This window comes from Marmota flaviventris, chromosome 14, assembly GCF_047511675.1.
Source record: "Marmota flaviventris isolate mMarFla1 chromosome 14, mMarFla1.hap1, whole genome shotgun sequence".
In the NCBI taxonomy this organism is placed as follows: Eukaryota; Metazoa; Chordata; class Mammalia; order Rodentia; family Sciuridae; genus Marmota; species Marmota flaviventris.
In genome coordinates this window covers 30,728,617-30,740,184 of record NC_092511.1, presented here as the reverse complement: position 1 = coordinate 30,740,184, position 11,568 = coordinate 30,728,617, and positions in this window count along the sequence as shown.

Sequence of the window (11,568 nt, the reverse complement as noted above, 5' to 3'; positions counted from 1 at the left end):
GTTTAAAGCCAGTCTCAGTGATATAACAAGGCCCTGTCTCAAAATAAAAAATTAAAAAGGCTGGGGATGTGACTCAGTGGTTAAGCATCCCTGGGTTCAATCCATGGTACCAAAAAAAATTTTTAAATAAAGTCTATCCATTATTTTTGGATTATTCTTCCTTTTTAAAAAACTAAAGTGTCTTTTTTGAAATAACAGAAATAGCTCTTTCGCGACAACAATAACAAAATATAATCAATCAATCCCTCCAAATTATTTTAAAATTGAACCCCTCTGTGAAGATAAAAAATATTGTAATTTGCTGTTTCAAAGTCCTCTTGCAAGGTGATCAAGGAAATGTAGAGAAAATGTTCAGAAAGCTACATAACAAATACATGTGCTGGAAGATTCTCAACATCTTTAGTTATCAGTAAAATACAATTCAAAAAGCACAATGAAGCCTGGGGTTATAGCTCAGTGGTAGAGCACTTGCCTCACAGGTATGAGGCACTGGGTTTGATCCTCGGCACCACATAAAAATAAATAAATAAAGACATTGTGTCCATCTACAACAAAATTAAAAAAAAAAAAAGCATGATGAGATATCACTTCATATATGCATTCAATTGTTAATTTTAAAAAAATGAAAAATTGGGTTGCTGGTACAGCTCAGTGGTAGAGCACTAGCATGCAAGAGACCCTGGCTTTGATACCCAATACTGCAATAAATTTTTTAAAAAGTGTTGACTAAGATATGGGAAAATTGGAATATTCATTCTTTGCAGCCATTGTGGAAAACTTTGGTGGTTCCTAAAAAAGTTAAAACATGGAGTTGCCACATGGCTAGAAACTTCCCCCTAGGTATATACCCAGAAATATTCATGGTGAGGGGCAGGGTGTGAAGGACTCCCATAAATACATGTATACTAATGTATATAGCAGTAGTATTCACAATAGTGAAAGATGGAAACAACCCAAATGTCCATCGAGGATGAATGGATAAACAAAAGGTAGTATATACAAATAATACAGGTTTATTAAAAAGGAAGGCAACTGTGACATATGCTGTAACATGAGTGAACTTTGTAAACATTATGCTAATTGAAAGATGCCAGATACAAAGGGACAAATAATGTGCGGTTCCACTTATATGAGGCACTTAGGATAGTCAAATTCATAGAGATTAGACAGTAGAGTAGTTGTTACTAAGGACTGGGGGGTATACACAAGGAGATGGAAAATTACTATTTAACGGGTACAGAGTTTCCATTTGGGATAAAAAATAAGTTCTGGGAATGGATAACAGTGATGATTGCACAACACTGTGAAAGTACTTACTGTTACTGAACTATATACTTTAAAATGATTGAAGGGTAAATTTTACATAAAAAATAAAAAAGGCTGGGGATGTGACTCAGTGGTTAAGCATCCCTGGGTTCAATCCATGGTACCAAAAAAAATTTTTTAAATAAAGTCTATCCATTATTTTTGGATTATTCTTCCTTTTTAAAAAACACAATAAAAAGAAAAAAAATGAACAAACTATTGGTACATGCAATAACATGGATGAGAGATTTTCCATAGAAATTAGGTTGAATGAAATACTCCAGGACACAAAAAGAATGTATAATTTCACTTATATAAATTCAAAATAGGTAGATCTATTATTAAATAAAATTGTAGAAGTCCACTGATTTAGACTGAGCCCCTGCCCCAGTCCCCCACAGACCAAATCAAAATGGAGTCACTCATGTTAAAGTTCTGCATCACCAAACCAAAACTAATTTGTTTATCTGACTTTCCCAGAAACTAGGAGAGAAAGAAAGAATAGTCAAATCCCTGAACAGACCAGTTTTAGCAGGATAAGGAAGTTCCATCTGTTTTAACCCAATAAAGAAAGTAACTTTGAAATAACCAGTCTGTTTTTTGTTCCTGGTTTCCACTTTCTTCAGTCCTTTTCTGCCTACTGTGACTAATTCCTCCACTCAGCTCTTTGAAGCGTCCTTTCCAAATTTTTAGAAGAGACGCTGAACTTGTGCGTGAATTGCAAAACAAGCCAACAGGATCATTTAAATGAATTCATTGTAATTTTCATTTGACACTATCAAACCTATAGTGATAGAAATCAAAACAGGGGTTTCCTGGAGTTAGGCTAGTATGAGTAAGTTTAATTGGAAGTGGGCACCAGGGAATTTTCTCAAGTGATGAAAATGTTCTATATCTTGATTGGAGTAGTGATTATAGTTAGTAGTGTATGTGATTATCAAAATTTATGTAATTGTACACCTCGTATCTGTTCATTATGTGCTATGTAAAGTATATGCCAATTAAAATCAGAGACAAAGCAATATAATGAAAAAAAAGTAAAATTTTTAAATTAAACTTATATAAAAAAATTAAAATAGAGGTATTTTAAAAATGGTGCCATAAAATGCTGCTTCAAGAATTTAGGTTTTTCCTCCGAACTCAGGGGCTTACACCTGTAATCCTAGTACCTCAGGAGGCTGAGGCAGGAGGATCACAAGTTCAAAGCCAGCCTCAGCAACTCATATAGACCCTGTCTCTAAATAATCTAAATAAAATATTTTAAAAAGGGCTGGAGATTTGGCTCAAAGGTTAAGTGCCCCTAGGTTCAATCCCTGGTACCAAAAAATATAAAAATAAATTTAAGTTTTTCTGAGTAGCCAAAACTCAGCTCTTTGCTGCTCAGTGAATGTCAACATGAAAAGTCCACAACTCTCAAGAAGAATTTAAATTAATTTTTCAGAGTTGGGGATGTGGCTCAGTGATGTAGCTATTTGCCTAGCATGCTAGATCCCTTGGGTTCAACCGCCAGTACTGGGGGGGGGGGGGAAGCATTTTTTTCTTTTTTTGTTGTTTGTTTGCTTTAGCTATCAAGGTAGTCAACATTAGCTGGCACATGCCTGTAATCCCAGAAACCCAGGAGATTGAGACAGGAAGATTGAAAGTTCAAGGCCAGCTTCTACAATTTAGTGAGACCTTGTCTCACAGTTAAAAAAAAAAAAGAAAGAAAGAAAGGAAAAGAGAAAGAAAAAGGGCTGGGGGTTTAGTTCAGTGGTATAGAACACCCTGGGGCTTAACTCCAGTACCAAAAAAAAAAAAAAAAAGCCCACCAAAAATGTAATAATAACAACAACATTAATCAGGTTAGAAAATGAACCAGGAAAGAGCTTTACTCAAACTCCAAAGTATTGCTTTCCCAAGTGTCTTCCTTATAGATCTTGAGAATTTCCTAATTTTAGAAAAAAAAACGATCCCTCCACGCTAGTTTTTCTGCATGTCATTCTTTTCAGTGAAGATTTAGTTTTGAGAAAAACAAATTTGGCAACAAAAAATATCCTTGTTGGTTTTCTGGTGGAAAAAGCCCAAACAAAGGATTAAATCATCAATGCAAACTAACATGCAAATCCCAACCAAGCCTTCTGGGAACCACACCCAGCTTCCTGGGTAGTGGGGCAGAGCTTGGGGAAATATGGCAGCCCCAGCCAACCCAAGGAAGGGGAAGATGGATGGGGAGGGAATTTCACATGTGTCCAACCCCTTCTCAGTGCCACACACTGTTTTAAGGAGGTTTACTATAATTGTGTCACCGAATGAATATAATGAATATGAAAAAGGGATTCAAAGAGAGGTCAGAAAGTTCCTTGCCTATCTTTACACACCAAGTACAAAATCATATCTTAGCAGAAGCTGACAATGATAGATTCCAGGAAGGACTGGGTGGAGGTGGCTGCCAAGAACAGTCACCTCCTAGGAACTCTAGCACCTTCCCCTTCCCCTTCCCTAACAGGTGGCTGGGTTTTTGCAAGACTTGGCGAACTAAACAGCCAGTAAACTAAAGCATGTGTTTAAATTTGGAGAAAGGGCCTGCTGTTTCATGATTATTTTTTAATTAGCTATTTTCTGGGGTTTGATTAAATTTGGAAATAATTGCATCTTAGGAACTATTTCAGAACCTCAGATTGTAAACCTAGGGCTGCCTCAGGAATCTGGGGATGGGTTGTCACCCTGTGACCAATTGCCAGTCCTGAAAACAAGCATCCTTTGTCTACAGAAGAGGTTGTGGCCATGCAAATTTTTCTAGTTCTCTGCCTGGAAAGAGAATTCCATCTGGCTGACTTCTCTTTTTTTCTCTACTTTTTTTTGTATGAAATATGCAAAACATAAATGCACGAGCCACTAGAGCAGCAGATTATGTCGCCTGAATATTGCAGATAAAATTGAAACATGACAAGAAGTTAAAATTTGCCCCAAGGAAAAAGCATGTAAAAGACTGTTTGCATGATGATATAATGAAAGTTTTAATAAATCCAGAATGGGAAATCAAATAGTTATGGGGGGAAAGAAAACTGCCAGTTTGAAAAATACTGTCAAAAATAAACTGTATGAAAGATAGTCTAATGATCTAGAATATTTAAAACTGGGTTGAGAACTCATTTTGTAAATAGAAAAATCTAAGGTGGTTTTACATATGTGTGTGTTGTTAAGATATGTCTAACTGGGGGCTGGGGATATAGCTCAGTTAGTAGAGTGCTTTCCTTGCATGCCCAAGGCCCTGGGTTCAATCCCCAGCACCACAAAAACAAAATAAAAGAGATGTCTAACCGTTTCTATTGATCACTTTGCAATTTTCCAAGCATTTTCATACCCGTTGTTCTATATGACACTATGAGGCAGGTGGGAAAGCTATTATTAGGCCTATTTTACATATGAAACTGAGGCTTAGAACCTTTTCCCTCAAGACCCTACATGAGCTTTAGTTGGAACCCACACACAGGTCTTGACATTCAAAATTCTTGGGCTCTTTCCACAGTATCCCACTGTTTATGTGCTTTTCCTGAAAATATTATGAAGCTAAATAAGTTAATCATAGAGCAAACTCCTTAGTTAATTATATTTACAAGTACAAACTTAGAAAGGTGTTATAATGTGGTGGGTAAGACCATGGAACATACAACCACTACTTTGTTACATGACCTGGAGTAAGCTACTAAATGTAACTATGCCTCAGTTTACTTATCTGTGTGACAGGAATAATAAGAGCATTTATCTCAGAGGGGTTTTGAAAGCCAAAAATAAATTAATACATGTTAAGTACTTTTGTACAGTGCTTGGCTCATAGTAATCATTTTAAAAGTTCAAAGTATTATTGTCTTCGCAAAGTGATTTTTATGTTCAGGTTACTCTAATAAACATTGAGATATTTTAAGTAGTTAATGTGTGTGTTGTATTACATAGCTTCTAAAACTATACATGTTAATGACTGAAACTAAATATCTCACCACACTGTCTCTAGTTCGCTCTTGCCAATTATGAATAAGCATCTGTTATCTCTATCAGGGATCAGATCTCAGAGTTGTATTAATTAACCTAAAGTCATAACAAAACACTGCAACTCATACCAACCCTGAATCACCCTAATCTAAGAATCATGAGGACTTCAATATAATTGTGACAGACTTTTGCTGTCGGTCAAACGCATCCCTTGCTCAAATAGATTTATTCTGTAAACATTAAATACTTAATTAAAAACTTAAATACCAAGTCCCCTCAAGGAAATATTAAGTTTTTGCAGACTTTCTTTTCACCCTCAAGAATCAGTATAAACACAGGCAAATAAACAGTTCAGAATCACCAAATATTCTTGTATTATAGAGCAAGGATGCTCAGCAACTGTGAGCAGCTTGAAGGGAGTTCCTTTGAATTTCCAAAGTATGAATTCATAGTGATGGAAGCCAGCAGGGGGTAAAGAGAAAGGGAGGGCAAAGTGAAGGAAAGCTTCTCTGTACAGAAGAATGCCCCCCAATAATTGTTCAATGGATGATGGAAATTCACCATTTTGCAATGCCCAAGTTATAGTTAGTTCAAGCAAGGATTATTTAAACCAGTGGTTCTCAAAAATCAATGTGCATCAGAATCACCTAGAGGCTTGTTAAAAACAAATTACTGGAGGCTGGGTTTGTGGCCCAGTGGTAGAGTGCTTGCCTAGCATGTGTGAAGCACTAGGTTCAGTTCTCAGCAACACATGTGAATAAATGAATAAAGTAAAGGTCCATTAATGAGAAAAAAAAAAAAGATCAGATTACTGGATGCCACCCCTAGAGTTTGTAACTCAGTAGATCCAGGGTGGAGCCTATCATTTTGCTTTTCTGTTAAGTTCCCAAATGATGCCATTTCTGGGACCACACTTTAAAAACCATTTATCTAAACAATGGGATAATGGATTGTTGAGGAATAAGGCACTCACACAAGGGTTTTTCAAAATAAATATTTAGAAGGGGGGAAAATGAATCAACATAACACTGGTGGAAATTACCACCATCTTTTCTTGAGTAAGTTCATGTATGACACATATTGTTTTCTTGTCCTGGGATCATGTGAATCTGAAGGACCCACTTTTCCTGAAATGTCAGGCAAGATCAGATCTAAACTTGAAGAGCACTTTGGAAGTGAGGGTTCTAATTCTGTTTCTACTATTAACAGATTTGTTTGACTTCTGGTAAGTGCTCGGCTTTTCTTTAGGTTCTATTCTTTTATTTAAAAAAATAATAATAAGGGTCTTGAATTAAAGTGTTCTCTATGAGGCTAATGGCAGAAGGTTCCAAAGCCCTAAGAAATTAGGCTGGAAATTACTGCATCCTGCAGCTTTGAAATCAGAAAATAGCAATAAAGAGCCATCATCTCTAGTGAAAATTATTTTTATGACATTGCATCAGAGATTTCTTTTTCTAAGAAAGACGCTTGTCTTAGCAATATAGATTTTAAAAGAATGTGAAAGATAAATGTTTCAAGACAAGTTTTTTTTTTTTAATCAATGTTGCTGCAGTGACTGCTTTATATGGAGGACTAGGAATTATTTTACTCTGCAGAAATAAATTAACCCAGTTCTTTAGAACTGAGCATTACTTTCTTCCTAGATGTAAAAACCACAAACTGCTATTGTAAAATTCTTTGTGTGTAGATTAAAGGAGACCTTATCAGAAAATATTTGCTTCTTTGCTACAAACTAACTGTAACAAGCATCTCATTTGCACTCATTGTGGTTAGACATGTCCCAGGCTTCTCTCCTTTGCAGACTCCCCATTCTAATTTTGAGGCCATTCCAAAGAGTTGGAATTGCAATGGGCACCATTTGAAGGGTGCCTCAAAGACCATCTTTCAGTCTCTACCTAATTTATATGACTCTCATCACTAAAGAGCCCATTGGCTAGGTGAGAGCAGGTCAGACCGCACAGGCAGAAGTGACATGCCCTCATTGGCTTCAGTCAAATCAGAATCTCCAGGGAAATGGGAGTTCAGTGTTAAGCCAATGAGGGACTAGGGCAACAGGACTTGGTAAGGTTCAGGGAGAGAAATCACAGTGGCAGCCAGGTGGGGAGGGAGAGGATGACCCACAGAAACAGGGCTTGCTTTCATTTTTCCTTATGTTGCAAGTAGACTATAAATATCACTTTCAGCAAAGCTGATAAGGCTGAAGTGATGCCATTCTGGGCTAAACATTCTCATATATTTTTATCCTATGTCTCAATCAGCAATGCTTCCTCCTCCCCCTACTTCCCACTCTTCTATCCCAGCAAAATACCTTTTTGTCATAGCAATGGGTGTAAAGTCAGGACAGCAAAGCAGAGCCCTAAAGGTCTGTGACTGACTCTTCTCGCTGCATATACAGCACCTCAGCTATTATCTCTGAGACCCCTGGAATTCCCCTGGGGTTCCAAACTCTAGTTGGGACATGGCCTTTAGACCACAATCTGAAGTCAGATGTACCAGATTGAGAACTCAGTGGGGACAGTGTGTCCAGCCTTTGGCTCTCCTGCATTCCATGATAATTACATGCAACAGAAATACATAATTAAAGACATTCCAAAGTGCCCAGATGCAAATGCACTTATTTATTTGGCTTTAAGAAAATGTCCTAAGCTGGGCACAGTGGTGCATGCCTGTAATCCCAGTGGCTTGAGAGGCTGAGGCAGGAGGATCACAAGTTCAAATTGCGTCAGCAATTTAGCAAGGGCCTAAGCAACTCAGTGAGACCATGTCTCAAAACAAAAAAAATACAAAAGGGCTGGGGATATAGCTCAGTTGTTATGTGCCCCTGGGCTCAATCCCTAGAGTAAATAAAATAAATTTTAAAAAAAGAAAAAGAGAAGAAAATGTCCTAATCTTTCATAATTTTAAAAGATATCTAAAATCGTCTTTTTTATCTGATGGTGTTACTTTAGAAGGGATCTCATTTTGTGAGACTCTGTGCTTATCTTACTTTTTAGAGTGGTACCCCCATATATCACAAACAGCAACAAAAAATGTTTTTGATTTTATGAACTTCAGTCTAGAGTCTGTTTTCCTAATACTGTTTTAAAGGTAAGAGTTGAAGAGTGACTATTCGTTGTACTTACCTCCTAAAAACAAAATGCTGAAGAACAAGAATGGGATTGAGCAAGGGGACCTCTTCAAGTCACAGCCTGCCATCTGCCCCAGCTGGACCTGAAAAAAGTCTCAGAGTGTTGTCCTTCAAAAGATTAAAGAACAAAGCTGGTGGAACTTTTCTCTCTTAAATAGTCTCATTTTCCAAAAGATAAACTTGAAACAGTAGCGTACACAGAGCCTTTGATGTGAGAAGCCACTGGGATGAAGAGAGGCAAGCTCTGACCTTGGAGTAGGCCAAGGGCTTTGCACTGGGTCATGTGGGGCAGAGTGCACAAACTAACTTAGCCTCAGTTTTCTCTGCAGAAAAATGGGGACATTCATACATACCTACTTCATAAACCAAAATGCAAGGAAGTTACCTGGACCGTGGAAGATGATGAAAAACTTGTTAGTTTCCTCTCCCCCTAGCCAGAGTCAGTTCTTTGAGAGAGGCAGCGTGAGGTGATAGAACGCGGCCTTTGTGTTAGGAATAAAGGAGGACAGGTCGTGTAGATCAGTGGTAGAGTACTTCCCTAGCACACCCAAAGCCCTGGGTTTGATCCTTAGCACCATAAAAATAGTAATTCTAAACATTTGGGGATTTGGGGTGTAGCTCCGTGGTAGAGCACTTGCTTAGCATGTGCAAGACCCAAGGTTTAATATCTAGTACGGGGTGGGGGTGGTATAAATTAAGAGTTCTGAAGATTGAGAGTTTACCAGAAATTCAGTAGATTGTTGGCTGATGACTAGTGTCCTTTTTAGGCTTGTAATGGGGACATTAAGGTGACACCAGCCCCTGCAATTGGATGGTTCTGCGGTAAGGCTTAGGTGCTCAGGTGCAGACACAGAACTAGTGGGTAGCTGGGGTTATCTGAGGCTGGACTTCACACAAGGCAGGTGTGGTAAATGGAGACAAGCAAGGAAATGGAAATATTTTCAAGGGCGTAATAATAGTGGTAATCACGGAATTTAAGCTAAGTAAGGAAAGAAAAAGGACAGTGGAAGATTGTCCTAAAAGTGGAAGGAAGCAGCATGAGAGTTCATTCCACCTCTGGTGTGAATTATGTACCTTCCTCCATCAAAGGCAGGAGCAGTTAAGATCCATTTTGTTTTAAAATAATAATTTATCTCTAACACATTAGCAAACTAAATTCAGAAGTTTATGAACAAATGAATACCACATGAGCCAAGGACATTTTGTTCTAGGAATACACGAGTGCTTACATATTACTTTAAAGATGAAAGAATAACCAGACAATCACATCACAAGATATTGTTAGTTACCTATGGCTGCGTAACAAGCCACCCCCAAACTTTGTTCCCAACAGAGGTATTGTATTTGTGCATTTTGTGAATCAGTAATCAGAAGAGAACAGAGCAGAGACAATTTTATCTTTGCTTCACAATATCTAGAGCCTCAGCTTGGGAGGCTCAAAGTCTGGAGTGACTTGATAGCTGAGGGCAGAATCATCTTGAGGTGTCATCACTCACTTGGTTGATATTTGATGCTACTGGTCAGGACCTCAGCTGGTCTGTCAGATGGAAAACTTACACATGGCGTCTTCAGGTGTCTTCTCCATGGGTTAATCTGAGCTTTCTCTTAGTATGAATTCCAAGAGTCAGCATCCCAAGAGAAGTGAAAGGTGTTTTTATGAACCAACCTCAGAAGTAACATAGTATCACTTCTTCCATACTCTACTTGTCCAGGCTGTTATGAAGACCTTCCCAAGGTTCAAAGTTAAAGGGGAGAGGGTATAGACTCCACCAAACTATAGGATCCAGAGAAACAGAACCAATAGGATATATATCTAAACAACAGAGAGATAGAAAGGGATTTATTGCGAGAATTGACCTTCTCTGGTATGTTGATGACTCAAACGTTCATTCCTGAAGGGTCTGGGTCATTCCATAGTCCTACCTGTCTTGAGTTGTAGTTTTCTATTGATCTTAATCATAGGAATGATAATGCAAAGCAACACCCTAAGGGACCTCCTATATTCCAGAAATATTTACTAGTATCATGGAGGAATAAGCCAACTTGACAGTCCGGATCCATCCTCCTAGTCAACATTGTAAATCCCCTATTCACCTGTTGACTCAGAGTCACGAGAGGTCTAAAATGGTGGGGTGGCAGTCTTCACTTCCATTTCAATAGAATTATCATGTGTCCCCTGGTAGAAGGATTCTTCCCTGTGGAACTAAGACTTGTATGCTAACAGAGCATAAATCTGCAAACAGGAAGAAAATATTTTTCTAGTAATCACTCAGGCTTTGTATGTGGTGCCAATAGCCTTGGTTCATGAACCTGTGAATTCTGGCTATAAGAGAAAGAGTATCATATACTGAATGCTGATTCAGAACATATGTAGCCTCCTGGAGAATCTAACCTCAGCCCTGCAAGCTATTGTCAATTGGCAATGTAACTGTGTCACCAGAAGGCTATTCCAGTATTCTACAAAGTTAGCAATTCAAAGTGGTGGGGAACATTTTAAGACCAGTGATAAACATAAGACCATTGCTGCATTTCTGTGAAATGAATTCACAGGTCATAAGTAATGTTATATGGAATACCATGATGGGTGGTAAGACATTCTGCAAGTCCACAGATGGTTGTTTTGGCAGAAGCAAAGGAAATAGCATTGAGCATGTGGAATGGGAAATACTGTTGTGGCCATCTTTAAAATACAATCTGTCAGAGATACTGAAAAATTGTTTAATGATCAGCAGCCCTTTCTTGGTCAAAGCTCTTGGATCAAAGGAAAGGGAAAGATGGATATGTATGCAAAATAAATTAAAGCGGGTTTTCAAGAGATATATGTACAATCAAGTTCATAGTAGCATTGCTCAACTAGGCACAAGGTGGAAGTAATCCAAATATCCATCAACAGATGAATGAATAAACAAAATGTGATATTCACATAATGGGCCATTATTTAGCCTTAAAATAGATTGAAATTCTGACACATGCTACAACGAATGAATTGTAAGGACATGATGCTAAGTGAAATAAGTCAGTCACAAAAGGACAAATACGATCGTGTATGCACCATAAGACAACATTTTGGTCAATAACAGACTTTGTATGATAGTGGTCCCATAAGATCATAATACCCAATAAAGTTGTAGTGATCTTAGTATCTTGTAGTGATCTTTATATAAAAT